This window comes from Alosa pseudoharengus, unplaced genomic scaffold (genome assembly GCF_046254945.1).
Source record: "Alosa pseudoharengus isolate Yale_2024_CS ecotype anadromous, Long Island Sound unplaced genomic scaffold, YU_APseudo_1.1 YU_APseudo_1.1_scf_14, whole genome shotgun sequence".
Lineage (NCBI taxonomy): Eukaryota > Metazoa > Chordata > Actinopteri > Clupeiformes > Clupeidae > Alosa > Alosa pseudoharengus.
The window spans coordinates 873,830-897,084 of NW_027468609.1; the positions used below are offsets into that span (position 1 = coordinate 873,830).

Here is a 23,255-nt window from a genome sequence, read left to right on the forward strand (position 1 = left end):
AAGAGTAGAAGTAGGCTACCGTTTTGAAAAAGGAAAGTCGTTTGCCGTTCCTCGAAAAGAAAATGTAACGCGTTAGGCTACTACCCACCCCTGCAAATGGGTTTGATCTCGCTTTCTCCAAGCCTACAAACGGCAATCTGGACAGTGCATCTCCTTGCTCAGTGTTGTGTTGTCTTATTGGCTACCCGCCAACGTGGCAGGTACATTGACAGTTTCACCCGCCAATTACAAAAGTTACCCGCATTTGGCGTGTGGGCGGGTGTCAAGCATGCGCGTTAATTTGTTAGATTGCCCGATTGACGCAAAGTGCATCAAAAAACACACCCTTTCTTCTTTGTTACATTGCTCCGGAACTGTTCATTGCAGCGAGATAAAACTTGTATTGCATGACAGAGCAGAAGTGGGGCTTTCCAACGGGACTACGCACGTGTCTGTACGATCAAGTATGAAAATAAAAGAAAATCATGAAATTAAATCAAATTGCATCATATTTACAGTCTATACTTCTCTGCGTTCACCTGCTCACCCACTACTATCGTTTGAATTACTCGCAAACCCGTGATCGCATAGATATGGCAAGCATATCAGATGAAAGAGGAGACACAGTGATATCCATTGGTACCATGAATATCGATCCTTTTGACTTATAAAAACAGACGAAGTAACTGCAAAATAATAACGTCATGTACACAAACCAACGCTGCACACCCATTACTCTCGTTTGAATTACTCGCGGACCCGTGATCGGATAGATATGCCACGCACGTCAGATGAAAGAGGAGACACAGAGCTATCATTTGATATCAAGTACATCCTTCTGGGTTATAAAACAGACGAAGTGACAGCAAAATAATAACTTCATATAGCTGGACTTACCCCACGTTTACAAATTTTTGTCTGTTTTTGTGGCAAAGCATGTTTATAATAGCCTGACGTAGTCATACTCAATTCTAGTCAGAATTTGAGTCTGATACTGCTCCATAGAGCTGTGATTATGGGGCGTGTTTCAAACGAACCAGGAAAAAAAATGCCTCTGCACTCAATTGGATAGACCTACAACCAATCAGAGCAACGGAGTGTGTGACGTATGTTAAGCGACGCATAGTTGATGTCAACAGAACTCAACTGCACCCTAGAAGAAGAAAATGTGAGCGATTTTCGCAGGTGTTGTAAAAATAATGTAAGGATACACGGAGTTCTTCAACACACGAACCTCATTTTTGAGAGAAACAGTAAAGGTGAATGCATATACGATCAAGTTATCCGTTTAGGATTACAACTCCACAACACTGCAAACAAATCGCATCGCATTTGTCGGTCCTGTCAGAACTTTATAACACGGTTGGAACGCGACATGCCCGTGTTTAAAAAATGGACAGAAGACGAAGGAGACCAGCCTGAAGAACCGTGTTCATCTGAGGCATCAGAGACGCCCCGGACTCTGAAGAAGTTCTGCCCCAATCCGTCAACTCCAACCGGTACAAAAACGCGAAGAAGCATTACAGAGGTAAGCTTGTTAATACATTTCTACTTCTTATGATATGACTATGAGAATAACCTCGATTGCCACGTTTCACATGAGTTAATAGTGAGTCGTGATTATTGTCCAATGTGATAAACACTGTGCATTCCCACACTCCTCATTTCCGTGAAATCTATCTATGATTAAATCATCTAGTCATATTTTGACATGCCTAGTATTCTGGAAGCCAGCCCGAATTTCAGTGTAGTTTGAGCAAATGTTACCAGGATAAACTTGTACCTGATGTGTAAGTTGGCCTCTGTCACTTTGTCAATATGTAGAAACTTCATTTTGTAATGGACTAGCATGTTATCCAACCCCCACTTCTGTGCTCTGCACCTCTGTGGGGGGTGGGCAGTGTTTCTCTGACCTGCTCAGCAATTGCATCTGGTGTCACCATATTTAACAGTCTGTATTTTCCAATGTATTGTCAATGCACGTTATACTTATTAGGCTATACTGTAATTCTTCACACTGATGTGTTCACTTATATTTCAGGTTGTCACCCATTTTCCATCCACTTGACCTCCACCTGGAACACCTAAACAATTTTCTCAAATCATTTATGAGAGGATTGGGACCAAACATGTCAGAAATGTCAGCAGCCAGAATCAGTAGGTCCATTGGCATCGTCAAAGAGCTAATGGACAAAACGGACACAGAGCTGGAGCTGACAAGGCCGGCTGGCATTCATCATGTGGCCCGAGAACAGGACGTTTTAACACTGGTAAACGTTTTCAGGGAGACACAACTTTCCCAACAAAAATCACCCAGGCAGGCAGTCTCATGCATTCCCGAATTTCAAGAGAAACTTATTGGCAAAGCTGAATTACCAGGAGAAAATAATGGACTGGCAAAATGTGCCTATTTAAATAATTAAGTAAATGTGAAATGTAAATGGTGATGGTAATTTGTAAATATTGTTTTCGTAAATGACAATGTAAATAATTGTTTTCATATAATAGTTTAGTAGTATCCACATTCTTGAAAACATTTTTGTGTTTTCTTATTGGTTGTATGTTCAAAGTTCAGCGTATATCTTCAAACATTACCTATTATGTGTAGATGTTAAAAATCTTTATTGAAATGTCTTATTGTTTGTCTTTAAATGCAGAAACATCACCAACCAGTAGAGAAGTATAAACCATTTTAATTTTATTCAAAAATATTAATGTAACAGAGGTAAAAAAAAAAGGCATTTGCACAACAACAGGACCCTGAAGCTACAAATTTGAGCCTGAATTTGAAGCTAGCCTGAGATCTTCAACATTGACAAGCCTGATTCCAAGTTACTTGGGGATGATTGTATCTTATCATCCTCATCCTCGTCATCAAAGTAACCAGTGTAATCCATGTCAACCTGAACACGGTCATCCTGAACAACACAGTCATCAAACAAATTAGTTTGACTCTGTTCGATGTCATCAAAAACCTCATGCATAATTCATAGTATCTCTTTTGCATGTTCCAGGTTGTATGTAGGGAGATTATGGATAATGAAGTCCAGGTCAAATATCTGTGTGCACTGTTCTAAAACTGATCAATGAGTTCATCTCCAAAACCAGTGCAGGCTGTGTCGACTGTGTAAAGTGGTATGTTTTTATGGTCCTGAAGTAAACTACTCCTGTAAGTTTGTAACAGTTCCCTGATCAAAAGTGTGCCCTTAGGTGTGACTATTCTGTGTTTGTGGTGTGATGAAACCTCCCCTTGAAAGTGTTCATATTTGGGGATTAGCTCCCCACAACCTTCAGGTTCACAAGAACAAACAGAATGGCAGTGAGTGCAGCACAGATGTCCTAGATCAACAGATGTGGTGTGTTCCTCAAAATGGCAGTACAAAGCTTTCCGCAGACAACTAGTGACTCCATTAAAGTACCGTCTTAACTGCTGGGTCAAGCTTTGTACTAACATCCCTCACAATCCAGTGTAGGCACTCCAGTGTATGGCCAGGTACTTTAATCAGACCCACTCTGATGTTTGTTCTGTTTGAGCTCAGGGCCAAATTTATTGGATTGTCCATCTGAAGCTGTTTCATAACCCTGGCTCTGGATTCCCGATCAGCAGAAGCGGTCAATGTCAGCACAGGTGTACCTGGAATATATAGCAGTACAAAAAGCAACCAATAAGTAACAGTAAAAATAAGAAATTATGAGTAGTATCATTTAGTACTTTTTAATGACTGTACTGACATCTAAAAAGAATACATCACTTATAAGGGGTACAGTGACTAGCCTACCAATATGGGTATGGTGCTTGAGTACATAAAGCAACACCCAAATGCCCTTCTGCCCTTTTGCAGCCTGACCACTGATAGAAATAAAACAGTAACCTACATTAGAATGTTTTAACAGCTAGTTCGCTACAATCACACTAACGTTATGATTGTACCAAGTCTGAGTTAGCGAACGTACAACGATACCTAGGCTACTATGTTTACAACATGGGATTCATATCACGACATTGGGAGTTATTTGCTAAGTCAGACAGTTAGACTCTCTTACCATTTGTAAGTTAGATGAACTTCGTCCATGACGATACCCATTACGTTGGCTTGAAAAACATCGGAGCCTAGCATGTCCCTCCACTTGTTGTTCAGCAGCCAGGATTCCGGGCTTCAAAAAAGGATCTGGCAACGACCGCTGGCTATATCCACCTCGTCGTGCACGCCGAGTTGCATCGCCGTGATGCCCATTTCAGTTGCTTCGGCAAAAAACATCTTTCTTATCAACAAATGCCTTGATCCCGTTACTCTGTTCCTCTTTTAAAATTAATTCGCTGTCGATATCTTCTAGAACAGACCTGATAGCAGAATCTACACATCTCAATTCTCCAGCGGCAGCCATCGTTGTTGTAAACGAATTCAACCCAAGCGCTCTTTGGTGACGTGGTGGATTACGTTACTGTTGAGCATCTGTCCATCATCGTATAAAGCCCGCCCTGACCATTTGATTGGCCCGCCAGTATTTGGGCGAGCATACTCGCGCCACTATTGATCAATGCCAGACCGAACTTCCCGACCTCAAACGTTGTGGGCGGGACTAAGTTCGGAATGGCACCCAGGCTATGTTTATAATACACCATGCACTCAAAATTATATTTTGTGAGATACATGTCAAAATATAAGAATTTTTATAATACGCTTTTTGTATTTTTATTATTTAACATAATAACCTAATGGTGATATAGCATAATGGTGATAACACTTGTCGGTAGGGCCCCCTTGGAACTTGGTACTGGCCCGAGCCTGCATGGTAATACAAATAGGCCTTGACCTTCCGATGTGCTTTATTTATCCGTAAGTGGGCCATCCTCTGAGCCTGAGAAGATAAACTAGTCGCTACCACTGCTGCCATGGCCCTCAGCAGGTTATCAATCCTGCATCAGTCAGGCAGCGAGCCAGTGGAGAGGCATCATAGTGACAGTGTCCTCGCAGCATAATACACACATCTGAGTCTGATTGTGTGCATCATAGTGAGTGTCCTCGCAGCATAATACACACATCTGAGTCTGATTGTGTGCATCATAGTGAGTGTCCTCGCAGCATAATACACACATCTGAGTCTGATTGTGTGCATCATAGTGAGTGTCCTCGCAGCATAATACACACATGTGAGTCTGATTGTGTGCATCATAGTGAGTGTCCTCGCAGCATAATACACACATCTGAGTCTGATTATGTGCATCATAGTGACAGTGTCCTTGCAGCATAATACACACATCTGAGTCTGATTGTGTGCATCATAGTGAGTGTCCTCGCAGCATAATACACACATCTGAGTCTGATTGTGTGCATCATAGTGAGTGTCCTCGCAGCATAATACACACATGTGAGTCTGATTGTGTGCATCATAGTGACAGTGTCCTCGCAGCATAATACACACATCTGAGTCTGATTATGTGCATCATAGTGACAGTGTCCTCGCAGCATAATACACACATCTGAGTCTGATTGTGTGCATCATAGTGACAGTGTCCTCGCAGCATAATACACACATCTGAGTCTGATTGTGTGCATCATAGTGAGTGTCCTTGCAGCATAATACACACATCTGAGTCTGATTGTGTGCATCATAGTGAGTGTCCTTGCAGCATAATACACACATGTGAGTCTGATTGTGTGCATCATAGTGACAGTGTCCTCGCAGCATAATACACACATCTGAGTCTGATTGTGTGCATCATAGTGACAGTGTCCTCGCAGCATAATACACACATCTGAGTCTGATTGTGTGCATCATAGTGAGTGTCCTTGCAGCATAATACACACATCTGAGTCTGATTGTGTGCATCATAGTGAGTGTCCTCGCAGCATAATACACACATGTGAGTCTGATTGTGTGCATCATAGTGAGTGTCCTCGCAGCATAATACACACATCTGAGTCTGATTGTGTGCATCATAGTGAGTGTCCTCGCAGCATAATACACACATCTGAGTCTGATTGTGTGCATCATAGTGACAGTGTCCTCGCAGCATAATACACACATCTGAGTCTGATTGTGTGCATCATAGTGAGTGTCCTTGCAGCATAATACACACATCTGAGTCTGATTAGAAGAGGAGCACAGACCATGCCCTGCGTGTGTGTCTCACAAGTGTATCTGCATAGAAATACCCAACTTATGACACTGAGCATTGGTTACAGGATAGAATATGCAGCCGTATGGTGATATCATCCAGGTATACTTTCTGTCTACCTCATTAAAAGGTTGAAGACATTCCAGTGATGTGATTGCTGTGTGAGAGTATTCACTCCACTTGTGCTTTATGGATTAACACTTGTGCTTTATCGATTGACACAATGGGAGCATGAAAGCAGAGCTGTAAACTAAGATGGTCTGTGGCTCCCAGTCACCTCTCTTGTCACCAGTTTAGATGACGGGAATCCGGCATGTGATTGCGTAACATTCCAGCGGTCGATGGCCATTATTCTCCCCCCTCTGACCGCTATAACAAATTCCAGCGGTTTCTTCGGTGGTGGGCGATGAAGACACTGACCTCATAATTAGGATGAAGGGAGGCAGGGGGCGAGAGAGGCCCAGGAAGAAGAGAGAGAGAGAAAGAGAGAGAGATGGACTGAGGGGAAATGGTTAGGGCTAGAAGTTACATAAGCTCAACCAAGAATTTGGAAAATGCATTGATGACACAAGGTTTCAGATAGCTTTGCTCCATCTGCGCGGCTGACTGGAGTGATTTGGTAAAACAGACTCAAGACCCAGGCCACGACAAGATCAGAGGAAAAGACCCAGGCCACGACAAGATCAGAGGAAAAGACGCAGGTTCACACAAGTTACTTTTATTAGTTTCGACAGGGCCTTCCTTAATCCTTATTCCTTAATATTTAAAGCAACTGAGAAAACTTAAGAGAAGAAACATTATGCAGACAAAAACTAACACGGCTGCAGTCAGCTACCAACACGGCTGCAGTCAGCTACTAAGTAACCAACACGGCTTAAGTGTTTCACAAATCCACAGTTTCTGAGAGGAAACCCAGCGTTTGTCATGGCAGTGGTCTTGGTGCTTCGCTCTGAAATATGAGAGACAAAACAACCAACTTCAAAGGCATGCAAGCACATGATCTCCTTGTGCGTGCTGGATCAAGACGTGATAAGAAGAGAAAGAAGTGAGGCCATGTTTGAGAGCAGAATTGAAACAGCAGGGTGGAATCCATTTGGGTGCCCACAGATAACAACATAATTTGCATGAGCATGTCTTTCCAACAGCAATCTAATGCTACATCAGAAGAGTCTGACAAGATTTGGGAAAGATTCTTGAAAGATTGGAGTCTTCTAACTAATGTTAATTTAATAAATGGCCTTGCCTTGCCTAATGCCCCCCCCCCCCATTCAAGCTTTACTCAAAAGACTACTCTTTCAAGAATCTTTCCCAAATCTTGTCAAAGTCTTCTGATGAAAGCATGGCTTAGGATGCACATGTTCATAAATATCTTTCATAAGATTTTGTAAGCAATCAGAAGGAGTTCACCACTACATAGATGTAAGCAATCTGGGGTGCGTTTCCCAAAACCATAGTTGCTAACCTGTTACTTGGTTGTTTGGCAATGGGGAAATTGCATTGCAACCAACAAAGTTGCTAACTTGCACCCCAGAATGAGTTCTCCACTAACCTACATAGAAGACTGCTGTGAGTTGACCTTTTCCGTGACTCTACAGCCTGGAACACAGAAATGGATGCGCTGTGTAGGAGAAATGTGAAACGTGTCAAATGGATGCATGATGAATGTGAAACGTGTCAAATGGACGCATGATGAATGTGAAACGTGTCAAATGGACGCATGATGAATGTGAAACGTGTCAAATGGACGCATGATGAATGTGAAACGTGTCAAATGGACGCATGATGAATGTGAAACGTGTCAAATGGATGCATGATGAATGTGAAACGTGTCAAATGGATGCATGATGAATGTGAAACGTGTCAAATGGACGCATGATGAATGTGAAACGTGTCAAATGGACGCATGATGAATGTGAAACGTGTCAAATGGATGCATGATGAATGTGAAACGTGTCAAATGGATGCATGATGAATGTGAAACGTGTCACGCCCCCAAATCCCTTAGTATTCTGTTCCAGATAGATGTTGGGTGCATGACACTCACTCATTCTCATTCCCATGCTGGCACTGAAGTGCTCTATGACAGATGAATCAACAGCCTGGCTCAGTGCAGCACATCTTTATGCAAACGCGGCCTCTCCAAATAATGAAACGATGTTCTGGAGTCTCTCTCTCTTTCTTCTTTCTATTTGCCAACGTATTGCACAGTTTTTATGCAACTACCACACACTGGCAGGGCAGTCAGGCACAGGCGCATTCCAGACCCTCAAGGTCCTCAGCTTGCACAGACTGAGAGGGACACTGGGTCAAGGCGAGACAGAGATTTGGAGAGGAGAGAAATGCGCTTCGCTCCAAATACTCTAGCGTATTATGTCACCGCGAGTTACGAGTAACCTTACGACGAACAACTAACCTTACGACGTACGAGTAACCTTACGACGAACAACTAACCTTACGACGTACGAGTAACCTTACGACGGACAACTAACCTTACGACGTACGAGTAACCTTACGACGGACGAGTAACCTTATGGCAGAGCAGAAGAATGGAGCAAACAATATGAGCTGCTCAGGATCATGAACATGATATTACAGAGATAGGGCCAAACACTGGGCTCAATAACACATGCAGATGCATTAACACTGGGCTCAATAACACATGGAGAGGCCAGGGTTTCCGTTGTCCGGTAATTACCGGACATTGGCCGGAAAAAAAATGAAATGTCCGACAAAATTAAATCTCTCCGGTCAAATTGTCCGATTTAAATTGGCTAATAATCCCGTCCCCTAACGCAATCTGAATTTGAGAATAAGCCTTAATATGTAAATTATACGTCCTCTGGCTATGTTTTTAAATGAACTGGCTCTACCGTTTGAAAAGTAAGCTATTAAACAACACGCGTAGCCTATGCTGCATTTCAAATAGGAAGCGCACGCTTAAAACGTGGCGTTTCAAACATGGCCAGGCCCAGGCAGACTAGCCTTAAAAGTTTTTTCAGAGGCCAGACGCGATGGATGATGATAAATTGGTAACGTCTGAAGCCTCAGATGTCCGGTCAACTCCACCACCACCAGATAAAAAGCAGAAGTGTCGGGCTTATGTCGGAATCAGTGACATTGGAAGTGGAGTTGCGGGGGGTGGTGCCGCTCCAATACACTGTCATTCTCCGTGTAGCCTACACTGGACATGCAAAGTGTTCTTTACCCAAAGCATACAGTAGGCCTATGCATCTCTGTCTATGATCTGCAGAGTTAGGGCCTCCTCGACGAGGAGATTACCGGTCCGCGGATAATTTCTGGCACAATTAAACGGTATCATTGAACCGCGGCCGAAAGAAAAAGAAACGAAACATTTCCAAGAATAGGAAACATTTCTTAATTTATTGTTATCAAATAAAGAGGCATATCATTAGGGGGTAGTGGTGTGAGCGCTCATTCTTGTGTGTGTGCATCTGTGCAAGTTAAACAGTCACCATGAGATAAAGTGGGTAGCAGCAACAAACAACGTAGCCTTTTTAAAACAACGAACGAAGCGGACTCTTGCTGTCCTTGCTGTCTTTAAGTTAGGCTAATGAACATGTTGCATTCTATACAGCCTGATTATTTCATTCTTTAAGCTACATAGCCTGTCTCCAGTTTTCCTCAATTTGACTAATTAAGAAACGATAATAGGATATTTGACAGGCATATCATCAAAATGTCCGAAAAAAAACGATACCTCTGCCGGTCACTTTGACCGGCACAATTTTTTTCTAGCGGAAATTCAGAGGCATTAACACTGGGCTCAATAACACATGCAGATGCATTAACTCATTGAATGCCAAGCTGTTTTCGGAAGCTTTGTCCTAGAGTGCCAGCAATCTAGACCATTTTTGATGATTTTTGTACAGCCACAGCATATTCTGTGTTATAGCTATGAACACATACAATGGCTTGTTTGAAAGGTGAGACTTTAAGCTCTCAGTGGGTGCAAACCGTGTATTTCTACACACCTCTGTTCCTGATAAATCCCAAGCTAAACAGTGGCTAGTTTTCATTAAAATCCCTGTTTTTTTCTAGAAATGGAGATATTGCGTCTTTTATGAGTCACTATCACCGACATATTCGGAACTCTGGCAAGGGCGTGGCCTCTTACAAGCGCGACTCGGCCTACCACCCACCAACTCCGCTAGGCCCGGCTCGTGGTGGAGATGGAACTCCCTCCTCAGCACGGTGTTCAGTCACTCCTTGTAATGTTTTAGTAGAAAGGTGGACTCATCCAGCGTTGTCTAGCGAAAACGCACCTGCTGCAATATCTTTTTCTTCGACTTTTTCATTTCTCCCTTCAGCACCTGAGAAGTGTTGCCTGCAAAGTTTCTGGGAAGAGATCTAACGAGACCTGCCACCTAGTGATAAACCCATGAAAATAAATTACCTGATTTTGACCTGGCGTGCATGTCACTGATAGGCTAATCAGTGACTGATTCGAAACAAAGCGGCAACAATCAAAAGCCGAGTTAAGATCAAACGTCCAGATAAAATGTCCAGATCTTGCGTTTTCATGAGTTTTCGATCGTCATATACTTAATTTCCATTCATCACAGAGTTCCCAAAATCACATATAAGGTGTGTTAGAGTGTCTAGTTTCATAATTTAAAAAAAAAACTAAAAACACAATATTACGTTATTACGTTAATAATGTGAACCAGTACCGGTAGTAGCCCGCATCTAATATAGCCTAAATCTATTTGTGCAGCGTCACTGTTGAAAAACCTTAAACTTTCTGCCCATGGGTCAAAACCGATAAGCAAAACACCAGCAGAGCGACCAGGCAACACCCCCAGGGAGCAGACAGCGCTCCACTTTGAGACGTTCATTCTCAATCAATGCAACATGTGTGGATGGATTTGAAATGTAGCCAAATCCAATAACATTTATTCTGGTCTGGTATGATTGATTGTATTGTAAAGTTCCTGAGTTAAGCGTAATGTCCTCCTGTGCATCGGAGACTCCAACTCTACAGCTCCAGCTGTCACCTCGGGATGGCTTCAAATTGTGCTTTCAATGTATCTGCGGCCTATAGGCTACTGTTCCTATATTCTACTGTTCGTTTATTTTCCAGAGGCAGTGCTTGTCATTAGCCTATTTATATTAATTGTGAGCAATTATTGAAGTTATGAATCTGTTGGATAACCACATTTAGCCTATTGCGCGACATGAGATTAAATTAATATTTACCTGAAACATGTAGCCTAAGCTACCAAGCCTTCGCAAGGTTTGTATGATATCACTTAAGATTACCAGCAATGTTCAAATAGACCAGGGTAACCTATTTATTTTTATTTTCTGTGTCCCCGTTTCCCAAAACCACATTTGCTGATGCGAACTTCTGCTGACAAAAAGGAGGCTGCATTTCGTGTGGACATCTTAATGCAGTTTAAGGCTGATTTATGCTTCTTACTTGTGAGCCTACGTGGGTCAGCGGCAGTCATTCTTGCGTTCTCCTTTACAGCAACAAGACACAATTCCTCATAGCCTTGCCCTTTACCCATTGTCTTCATCTTTTTTCCCCCTTTTCAAAAAGTGATATTCATACTCAAGTCATTCGCGTTCTGTATTCCTGTACTTTGGAGACTCCTTTGCAACTCCAGCTGAGGGGCAGTGGTTGTCATTAGCGTATAGTAAAATGTGAACGATTATCAATGATATGATAATACTGCTATGATGATACTGCTTTTATTGCACAACTGAGAATTGGGCTATTAATCGGTTACAAGGTGCTGTCATCTATCCGAAACATCTACTAAGCCTTCTCTGGGTTTGTTGGGTGGGTATTGCAATGTTCAAATAAAGCATGTTACCTATTTCATTTAATTCACTTCTGTGCACCTTGTGTGATATCACTCAAGTCTTGCTTTAGTTAATTAGCAAGTTACTACCAGAAGCTCAAAAATGCTGTCATGTAAGCTACTTTCTAAATATTCAACATAATCGGAAGCAGCTGCAATTGTAACAGGACATTTTGAAAGAGACCTGCTGCGTCTACTTTGATATGAACCGCACTCAAATACAGTAGGCCCTATGTTTTGTTTAACTTCAACTAGCATAGGCTTTGTCTGTCCACTTTTGAAATTACATGCGGGGCTGAACCCCTGCCAAATGCGTGTGTGGTCCTATCTGAAATTATTAGCATCTGTAGCCATTGGCGCCTGCAGGTGGCTACTCAGTGTTGGGGTCGTTACTCAAAAAAGTAATGTATTAGGCCTACAGTCGCTACTGTAAAAAAAAAAATCTATTGCATTACTTCTTTACTCTCTATGAGGATTAAAAAGTTACATTAGGCTACTTTGTTGAAATGTTTCTATGGACATTATAGATATCGTCCCCTTTTATTTATTATTTAATTAATTACAGTTGTGAAACATTAGGTAGCATAATCTAGTCCAAACCAAGTTGCGCTGTAGGCCTACCAGGCATTTCTTACAGATAGCTAATCTGCCTTCAAAAGTTAATGAACACTGACGCGTTGCACCCAACTCTGCTCAGCTACGAGTACCCTAGAGAAAGAATCTCCCGTGTGTAAATTCACTCCAATTTGGCCTACCCCATAAACTGCATGACAGTAGGCTATTTCTATTTATCTGTAAAATTACCGCATGTGTTTGTTCAACTTTATGAAGAAGAATTACGCAGGCTATTACAAACGCACACATTTTGTTTGCGCAACAAAGACAAAATACAGCAGGCGATTTTTTTTTGGGGGGGGGGTCGTTATCTGGCCCCTGCACTTTGAAACTCGTTCCGGCGCACCTGCTGGGCTCAATAACACATGCAGAGGCATTAACACTGGGCTCATTAACACTGGGCTCATTAACACTGGACTCATTAACACATGCAGAGGCATTAACACTGGGCTCAATAACACATGTAGAGGCATTAACACTGGGCTCATTAACACTGGGCTCATTAACACTGGGCTCAATAACACATGTAGAGGCATTAACACTGGGCTCATTAACACTGGGCTTATTAACACATGCAGAGGCATTAACACTGGGCTCAATAACACATGTAGAGGCATTAACACTGGGCTCATTAACACTGGGCTCAATAACATTGGGCTCATTAACACTGGGCTCAATAACACATGTAGAGGCATTAACACTGGGCTCAATAACACATGCAGAGGCATTAACACTGGGCTCAATAACACATGCAGAGGCATTAACACTGGGCTCATTTACACTGGGCTCAATAACACATCCAGAGGCATTAACACTGGGCTCAATAACACATGCAGAGGCATTAACACTGGGCTCAATAACACTGGGCTCATTAACACTGGGCTCAATAACACATGCAGAGGCATTAACACTGGGCTCAATAACACTGGGCTCAATAACACATGCAGATGCATTAACACTGGGCTCATTAACACTGGGCTCATTAACACATCCAGAGGCATTAACACTGGGCTCAATAACACATGCAGAGGCATTAACACTGGGCTCATTAACACTGGGCTCAATAACACATGCAGAGGCATTAACACTGGGCTCATTAACACTGGGCTCAATAACACATGCAGAGGCATTAACACTGGGCTCATTAACACATGCAGATGCATTAACACTGGGCTCATTAACACTGGGCTCAATAACACATGCAAAGGCATTAAAACTGGGCTCATTAACACATGCAGATGCATTAACACTGGGCTCATTAACACTGGGCTCAATAACACATGCAGAGGCATTAACACTGGGCTCAATAACACATGCAGAGGCATTAACACTGGGCTCAATAACACTGGGCTCATTAACACATGTAGAGGCATTAACACTGGGCTCAATAACACATGCAGAGGCATTAACACTGGGCTCAAAAACACATGTAGAGGCATTAACACTGGGCTCAATAACACATGTAGATGCATTAACACTGGGCTCAATAACACATGTAGATGCATTAACACTGGGCTCAATAACACATGCAGAGGCATTAACACTGGGCTCAATAACACATGTAGATGCATTAACACTGGGCTCAATAACACATGCAGAGGCATTAACACTGGGCTAAATAACACATGTAGAGGCAGTAACACTGACATTAACACTTGGCTTAATAACATATATGTGAGAGAGATTATGTGTGTGTGTGTCTGTGTGTATGTGTCGTTGCAGAGCTTAGAGCAGAGCCAGACAAGAGAGTTATATGTGTAGGTGCAGAAGGAAAAAGGTACCAGGCTGCTGCACAATCCTATTAAACATCCAAAACAAGCAGCTCCTTGAACGTCAGCACAGCCCAGACTGCACCCCTCCCCTACACACATACACATCCCTCCTATTTTTAGGCTTCTGGTGTAAGCGAGTGGGAGGGAGGCAGGGTAGAGTTTTGGAGATGGGAGGTGAGAAGAGGTCTGTGATGATGTGGGGGTGAGAGGTGGTCTGTGATTATGTGAGAGGTGGTCTTTGATGATTTGGGGGGTGAGAGGTGGTCTGTGGTGATGTGGTCTGTGATGATGTGAGAGGTGGTCTGTGGTGATTGAGAGGTGGTCTGTGGTGATGTGGTCTGTGATGATGTGGGAGGTGGTCTGTGGTGATGTGGTCTGTGGTGATGTGGTCTGTGGTGATGTGGGGGTTGAGAGGTGGTCTGTGGTGATGTGGTCTGTGATGATGTGAGAGGTGGTCTGTGGTGATGTGGGGGTTGAGAGGTGGTCTGTGGTGATGTGGGGGTTGAGAGGTGGTGGGGGGTGAATAGGGGGTGAGAGGTGGTCTGTGGTGATGTGGGGGTTGACACACTGACATGTCAATGTGTGTGTGCACGTGTGTGTATGTGATGATGTAGGGGGAAAACACACTGACATGTCAATGTGTGTGTGCACGTGTATGTGTGTTTGTGTGTGAGGTTGTGTATGTCTGTGTGTGAGGTTGTGTGTGTGTGAGGAAATTGCATGGCTGTGTCGATGTGCGTGCTGAGTCTGTGTACATTATGTAACTCCCGTTCCTGTTGGCTCTCTATGTCAGTAGACCTGTGTGCTGGCTCTCTATGTCAGTAGACCTGTGTGTTGGCTCTCTGGTTCCCTTTAATGGCGTGGAGTCAACCACAAGGAGAGAGAGACCAAAAAACATACAAAACAACTCTGTCTTGATGGTTTAATTGAATGAAGTCAGAGAAGCCAGAAATCACTGGAATGCAGTAAACATCAGCAGAAATGACCATCCAGGTAGCAGCAGATATGTCCAGCCAGATAGCAGATTCTTACCAGCAGAAATGACCATCCAGTTGAGAATTAGTCTGCACACGATGAAATGGCCGCAACACATGCTCCTGTCTAACCTGTGACCCCTGTGTGACCTTGCAGCCCACAAGGAAGTCCCTCATCACTCAACCCTTTATGTCAGTGGTTCTTAACTGGTCTGGCTTTGGGACCCACAATTTCCCATGTTCATTTAGTCGCGACCCATATTTTTTTTAGTGTTCAAGCCAACAGTTAAGGTGAGCTAATATGGTAAGACACGCAAAGTGCCTGTAGGCCTACTTGTTTAGAACATGCTGATGTTTGGCATTACATTTGTGAAGTCTTCAGGATATTAAGATAGTACTGTAGATCTGACAAAGTAGCACTTAAAATGGGTGATTATTTATTTATTTTTTTACCCACAAGCTCCACGACCCACTTTTGGGTCCCGACCCATCAGTTAAGAAACACTGCTTTATGTGTTAGAGCTGAACATGCTTACTTCACATTCTTTCATTCTTAAAACACACACACAATCACACACACAAACACACATACAATCACACACACAAACACACACAGAAACACACACACATGCTCATATTCATTCAGTATTCATTCATTCTTTCAACGAATCAGTCCCTCTCTCTCTCTTTTTATCTCTCACCCATGCATGACTCACATCTTGGTATGTATGGATGCCTATAATATATAAACCCCAGTTTGATTTGATGGCAAGTTTAAACCTACATTGCGTAATTTCTTGAGTTGATTCTTAGCAAAAATCTAATAACAAAAATATGTGCTCATTCATATGTAATTACTTCCACCAACAAATCGTAAGTGTAGAATCTGCCATATAAAATAGAGGCAGGAGAGTCACCCGTATCAAAGATAATTAATGTGTAGCAAGATGTGGAGAGTCACCCGTATAGTTTAAAATAGAGGCAGGAGAGTCGCCTGTATAGTTTAAAATATAGTTTAAAATAGAGGCAGGAGAGTCGCCTGTATAGTTTAAAATAGAGGCAGGAGAGTAGAGGCAGGAGAGTCACCCGTATAGTTTAAAATAGAGGCAGGAGAGTAGAGGCAGAAGAGTCACCCATATAGTTTAAAATAGAGGCAGGAGAGTAGAGGCAGGAGAGTCACCCGTATAGCGACAGCCGTGTTTTGACCTCCATCTTTAGAATACATTAGCCAAGGAGGGACACACCTGAAATTCTAGCTCTGCCTTTCGCGCACCGAGTTGTGCTTGTGGCTGCCGGGTTGTGCTTGTGGCTGCCGGGACCCCTAACGTTGAATCACCTGATGATCTCTGACTCTTCGTACGGAGGTAGAAGACCACGTTAGTGTTATCTTGAACTAGGATACAATAATGTTAGCACTGATAAGCTGCTCGCTGAATATAAGCCAAAATAACAAATCCATAACGGCATTTTTCTTGCATGAGCTATAGTTTCATTCTTGGAGTTGGGGGGGGGGGGGGGTCTGTAGCTAGTAAATCACGCTTGGCGGTGGGGGGGACCAATAAGCACATACACACATAGGGGGGGTATGCTCTCTAGTAGTTGGGGGGGGGGGGGGTATACATGTAAGTATATGTATATTTGCTCTTTTGATCCCGTGAGGGAAATATTTGGTCTCTGCATTTATCCCAATCCGTGAATTACATCCGTGACACACTAATCCCGGCGCAGTGAGCTGCCTGCAACAACAGCGGCCCTCGGGGAGCAGTGAGGGGTTAGGTGCCTTGCTCAAGGGCACTTCAGCCGTGCCTACTGGTCGGGGTTCGAACCGGCAACCCTCCGGTTACAAGTCCGAAGCGCTAACCAGTAGGCCACAGCTGCCCTTCAATATACTCTCTAGTAGCTGGGGGGTATGCTCTCTAGCAGTTGAAGGCGGGGGGTGCTCTCTAGCAGTTGGGGGAGGAGTAGTATGCTCTCTAGTAGTTGGCTGGAGGGGGGAGTAGTATGCTCTCTAGTAGTTGATGGGGGGGGGGGGGTAGTATGCTCTCTAGTAGTTGATGGGGGGGGGTAGTATGCTCTCTAGTAGTTGGCTGGAGGGGGGAGTAGTATGCTCTCTAGTAGTTGGAGGGGGGAGTAGTATGCTCTCTAGTAGTTGAAGGGGGGGTAGTATGCTCTCTAGTAGTTGGGGGGGGGGTAGTATGCTCTCTAGTAGTTGGGGGGGGGGGGGTAGTATGCTCTCTAGTAGTTGAAGGGGGGGTAGTATGCTCTCTAGTAGTTGGCTGGAGGGGGGAGTAGTATGCTCTCTAGTAGTTGAAGGGGGGGTAGTATGCTCTCTAGTAGTTGGGGGGGGGGGTAGTATGCTCTCTAGTAGTTGGCTGGAGGGGGGAGTAGTATGCTCTCTAGTAGTTGAAGGGGGGGTAGTATGCTCTCTAGTAGTTGGGGGGGGGGTAGTTCTAGTAGTTGGGGGGGGGGTAGTATGCTCTCTAGTAGTTGGGGGGGGGGGTAGTATGCTCTCTAGTAGTTGGCTGGAGGGGGGAGTAGTATGCTCTCTAGTAGTTGGGGGGGGGTAGTATGCTCTCTAGTAGTTGGGGGGGGGGGTAGTATGCTCTCTAGTAGTTGGGGGGGGGGTAGTTGGGGTTGGGGTAGTATGCTCTCTAGTAGTTGGGGGGGGGTGTAGTATGCTCTCTAGTAGTTGGGGGGGGGGGTAGTTGGGGTTGGGGGGGGGGGCTGGAACGCTGGCCGCTCTCACAGAAGTGTTTTCAGTCCCTCTATTCAACACTCAACTGCACAAGCCCTTAAACACACACACACACAGTTACACACCACATGTGCACACATAGTTACACACACACACATTTACACATACACACACACTGTCACACACAGACACGCAAACACACACACACGCATTTTGGTTGGATAAAAGGACATGAAAAAAAGTATTGAATGTGGACGATTTTTCTTCCTCAGTCCTGAAGTCTTTGTCATTGTGCAGGACTTCAACAACATATACCACGCAAGACAGAACCTTAACAGAAGACAGAACCTTAACAGAAGCCAGTGCACTTGGGCATTAAGCCACCGATAAAGAACCCAGAAGATTAAAAGCCATAATCCACAAAAAGTTATTTCATTCTTGTTTGAGTATGCTTTGGTATGTCTCTGTTATAGTGGGCAAAACACCTTGTGCTTCTATGCTTGATAAAGGCTGTACAAATACACTTACATTTATATTATACATTTATATTATGCATTAATATATATTTATATTATGCATTTATATACATTTATATTATACATTAATATACATTTATTAGACATTTATATTATACATTTATATTATACATTCATATACATTTATATTATACTGGATTTATGTTGTTGATTCACTCTCTGTTATTACACGTGTGCATTTGCAGTTTTGAAAAATCATGTTCTTATAGTTCCCATAATGCCACACACTCACACACACACCACCCCCCGTTCCACATGGAGACTGTACCTCATTTCTGGGTCTGGCTGTGATGCTGTGGCCTGGGCGTTGCGTAAGCGGCTGTATAAATATTGCAGTTTTTCATTGTTTTTGCAGACTGAACACTCCAGGAGGCTGCGGAAGCAGGGCAGGAACGTTGAGGAGCGGAAAAAGCTCTCAAGGCTTTTAGTGAGGGGGAGGCCGGCTCCTCGAACAAGGAAGTTAAACACAGGATGAGATGGGGTTATGGGGGGGGGCGTATGGCAATCTTTATGTAAGCAGGAATATACTGAAAGCTTTCTCATTCATACAATCACACACACACACACACTTAACCCTGACTCATCTGTGATCCTACCCAGACGTGAGAGCCGGGTAGTGCTCCTACGGTAACCTACTGGGGTCCTGAGGAACCTACCGGGGGCCTGAGGAACCTGCTGCTCCTACGGTGACCTACCGGGGGCCTGAGGAACCTGCTGCTCCTACTCTTCTACACGTCGCCTGCGTCTACTCTGTGATGTCCTCCGCACTCTTCCTCTCGTCTTGTCGTTCTCTCTTCTCATCAGTGTGCTTGTCTTCCCCCACCTCACCAGAGTTATTTATCACACCTCATCAGAGTTATTTATCACACCTCTAAGTGCTCGTCTCCTACAGAGTTCCTGACAATAGGCTGTTAAATGATTCATGCAGGGGCTTATATGTGATATCTATGCCCGTGTGTGTGTGTGGATGTGTGTGTGTGTGAGAGAGAGACACACATCTTTATTACTGCACTAAGAGTCATGTCTTCTGCTGTTATTAGAGAAACCTTGTCCTAGTTGGTGTTCAGCATGGCTGTGTGCTGGAGGAGTCTTTGAAAGTGTGTGTGTGTAATGCACCATGTAGTTTACACACACACACCCAGACACACCGGCACACACAAAAGGTCTGAGTCCTCATCCAGATAGAGAGCCGGTGCAGCCGGGCACTCTGCACCCCCCCCCCCCTCTCCACTACCCAGAAACCCCAGAGTGCTTATCAAACCCAAGAGTGCTTACAGGCATGCAAACTCCTCACCTTTCGGCGAAATTCGCCGTTTTGAATCCAAAATGACTGACTTACGTGGTTTGTGCAGAACCGATGAGAAAATATTTAGGGGGGGGGGGGGTGTCAACGTGAGCTGAGTTTACTATTGTGCAGACGCAAACACATCTTGGTGTTGCCAGAGCACCATTAAACATTTCAGCAACGAATGTTAGGCTATGTGCCTTTACTAAACATCAGTGGAAGCTTGTTGCTGCAGAGGCAACGTGAACAGAACGCTCGCGCAGGTATAGCCTCCTTTTGTGAGCGCAGATAGGCCTAATGCGTCTGAAATGTCAGCTGGAATGTGAGCACGGCGAGGAGAGGTGCCTAGAGATGTCACAGGTGGGCTAGTTGAAACTTTCAACTTCTGTTAGCAAAAGATGTTGAGATTAGTGTAGCAACGTAGCATTGGCGGTTTTGTTTTAATGTTCTTAAAGTTAGCGATATGAGACAGAAATATAGACACAAAGAGTTAATTTGATGAATAGGTTACGTGCTGTATTTGGTCTAGATCGGCAAAATGTGAAGCAAATACACAGACCTTATCAGTATAGCAAAGGCTAATGTGAATAACCTAAAGAGTTAAATGTCTCCTAAACTGGGCTGTGCAAAACGTTTAACTCTTTAATTTTTCACATTTAACTCTTTAATTATTCACATTAGACTTTGCTATACTGATCTTTGCTATACTGATCTGGCTCAGAGACAAAATCAGTGTTAATTGACATGTCTTTAAGAAACGTTCAGTGACCTGATCAGAAGTATCCTGTGCCTATAGGGTAGGCTACAGTTTAACATTTAGTGTGAACACTATTCACACAACACAACTTTATTGGTTGGTTAAACAAACTAACTAGCACAATGCCACAATCTGTAAGTAACCTAGGCTGCAGGATAACACTTGTTATGAAACAGTGTGCCCTCCACAACACACTCTCCCCCAACATTATAAATCAATTGCACCATATTGCTATGTAGCATAGTAATGTTATACACCATTTGAAAGCTTGGACACTTGGGAATCCATATATGACAACCTTTTTCATGTACAATCTGTATAGTGCTTTACATTGTCAGATTAATCTTACTATGTCTCAATTAAATTGTATCAAATTGCCCTCCTCCCCCTCCGGTGCTTCCCTACCTTCTAGCTGCAGTGTGTATCCTTATCAATAAGATAGATGCAGCAAATTGGGTATTGAAATAGTCACCGGAATCCATATTTTTATCCATTGTTTTATCCAATATTTGTTGTGCAGATGTATAATCCATCTTATCCACACCCATTGAACCAACAAAGAAAATGCAAAGACATTTCTGTAATTATTCCATAGTGTAGTCATTCCATCAGAACCTCTGACAAACAATCCAAATTGTCCAGAAACCACACAGTAAGGCTTTTATTGTCAGTATGCAATTGGGGTAACCAAAAGTCCTATGGGGAGTTTCCATTGGGCATTTTACAAAACACATGAGCATATCTTAGCAAATAATGGTCTAAATGACTCATTTTTCATTTTATTTTGATCTACTTTTGCACACGGCTTCACAAGACCTGGGGCCTCATTTATAAAAGGGTTGCGTAGAAACCATCCTTCAGTTGATCTTAGATAATTTCTGAAATGATCGTACGTGTGATTCAGAGAAAACGAACGTACGCACAAAAAAACGTGCGTACGCCACCCTTCCAGATGTGCCCATTATAAATCACAAATGAACGTCAACTTGTGCGCAGCCGGATGGTTTTAGGTCTCCGCCTTGTAAACACCCCCTCATCAATATCATTAGCATATGTGTTAATGAAATCAATGGACTAAAAGCTGTAGCTTATGTAAAATTATATATTGAAAACATTGTATAGGCCTAGCCTTTGCCATCTGATGTTAACTAGCCTATATGCGTCAGTTCGAATAGCTTACCTAATTATGTTTTTTCCAGCAAAGCTTTCTGGAAAGAGATCGTATGCATCCATGTCTATTGTCCTCTGCTCGCTTTCATTCCTTTTGCTTGCAGTAATGTGAATAATCAACATTTCGTATGTTTAGGCCTACTTTGTAGAAAAAAAAGGGTAGGCCTATGAAGGAAAGACCTCTAGGCCTATATAATCCTGTACGTTATGGTACAGTAGGCTACGTATCCAATATGACCCAGGGTAATATGCTGATTTAGCCTACAAAACAGAGGACTAAATTATAAGCGTGATATGTCATGCAGGCTTAACGTTTCTTTTAGGGTAGGCTATGTTTTTGCTGAAAAAGTAGCCTAGTTCGCCGGTCATTTTCATTCATTCTGCATATCTTTGCTATCATTTTCTTTCAATAATGTCCAATGGCTTAAACATTGTCCTTTATTGTTTGCTTTAGGCTTACCTTTATATTTTATCCTACATTATTCAACTCACGTATTGTCATCTGATCTTGGGCACTGCCAGTCAAAAAAAGCAAACAGGTGCGCGCTCTGCACGATTTACGCAACTCCGACGCAACACTAAATATGAAGATGCCCTGCTTTCAGAGGATAACTTCCGTCCCTTGGTTGTGTAGGCTATATATGATATAAAATATCTATAGCCTACATTGTATAGCTTACAGTCAAATATTACCTTTTTGTTACGAAGCTGGGAATAGGCCTATGAGCGCAAATTAGGATGTAGTGGAGGCTAAACACGAGTAAACGCAGTTTATCCACCTCGGAAATTTCATAAATAGAGTTAAGGCCTACCCACCTCTTATTAGAGTTTATCCACCTCTCAAAAAAGTTTATTCACTTTTAACATTCAAAACTGTATGATCAAATACTATCCTATATTCCCAATACTGCACAATAACCTCCAACATTATCAAACTGTTCGAATGCCTTTTTGAATGCCTTCCTCTCCTAAACGAGGGCAATTGGACATTTGATGGTCAATATTAGATTGGTGAAAACACTAAATATACTAGATCACCTGTAAGAATGTTTCAATTATTCTATCGTAGGTCTTGGTGTTTTTTTTTTAGATATTGTGAAATAAGTAAGCTATACGTCTTTTCACTTTCTTAAGTGGGCTATAGTTCTCATTAGCAGTTTTATGCCAAACCATGAAACAATAAGCTGCGTCCAAAAACGTCTTTAAAAATCTTCTGATATTGATCATGCATATGGCAAAGAAAGACATGAGATCGTTGGTCTTGGAATTTTGAAAATGCATCGCACTTAGACCTCAGATTACTTGCAGTACCCCGGCATTACCACAAGGAAATGGTCGTACGTCAAGTTTGAACCTGACGTGGAGATAAGCACTTTTCCACGTCAAAGACGGTTTTTATAAATCTGAGCGTTGGCATGGATTTGAGCATACGCACCGTCTAAGATCAAATCTGTGCGTAAGAACGCTTTATAAATGAGGCCCCTGGTCTAGACACAAAAATGCCCATTCCATAGGAAGTTAAA

The 23,255-nt window shown here is 43.0% G+C and overlaps 1 long non-coding RNA gene across 1 annotated transcript; it reads right to left on the reverse strand.

The window, feature by feature from the left end:
- Positions 1 to 2,656: 2,656 nt before the first annotated feature.
- On the reverse strand, positions 2,657 to 4,351 carry LOC143122308 (uncharacterized). The gene is made up of 2 exons (XR_012986630.1): positions 4,024 to 4,351; positions 2,657 to 3,613 (listed from the first exon to the last, which is right to left on the reverse strand). It is a non-coding gene; the product is annotated as an uncharacterized LOC143122308 (long non-coding RNA).
- Between the last annotated feature and the right edge of the window lie 18,904 nt (positions 4,352 to 23,255).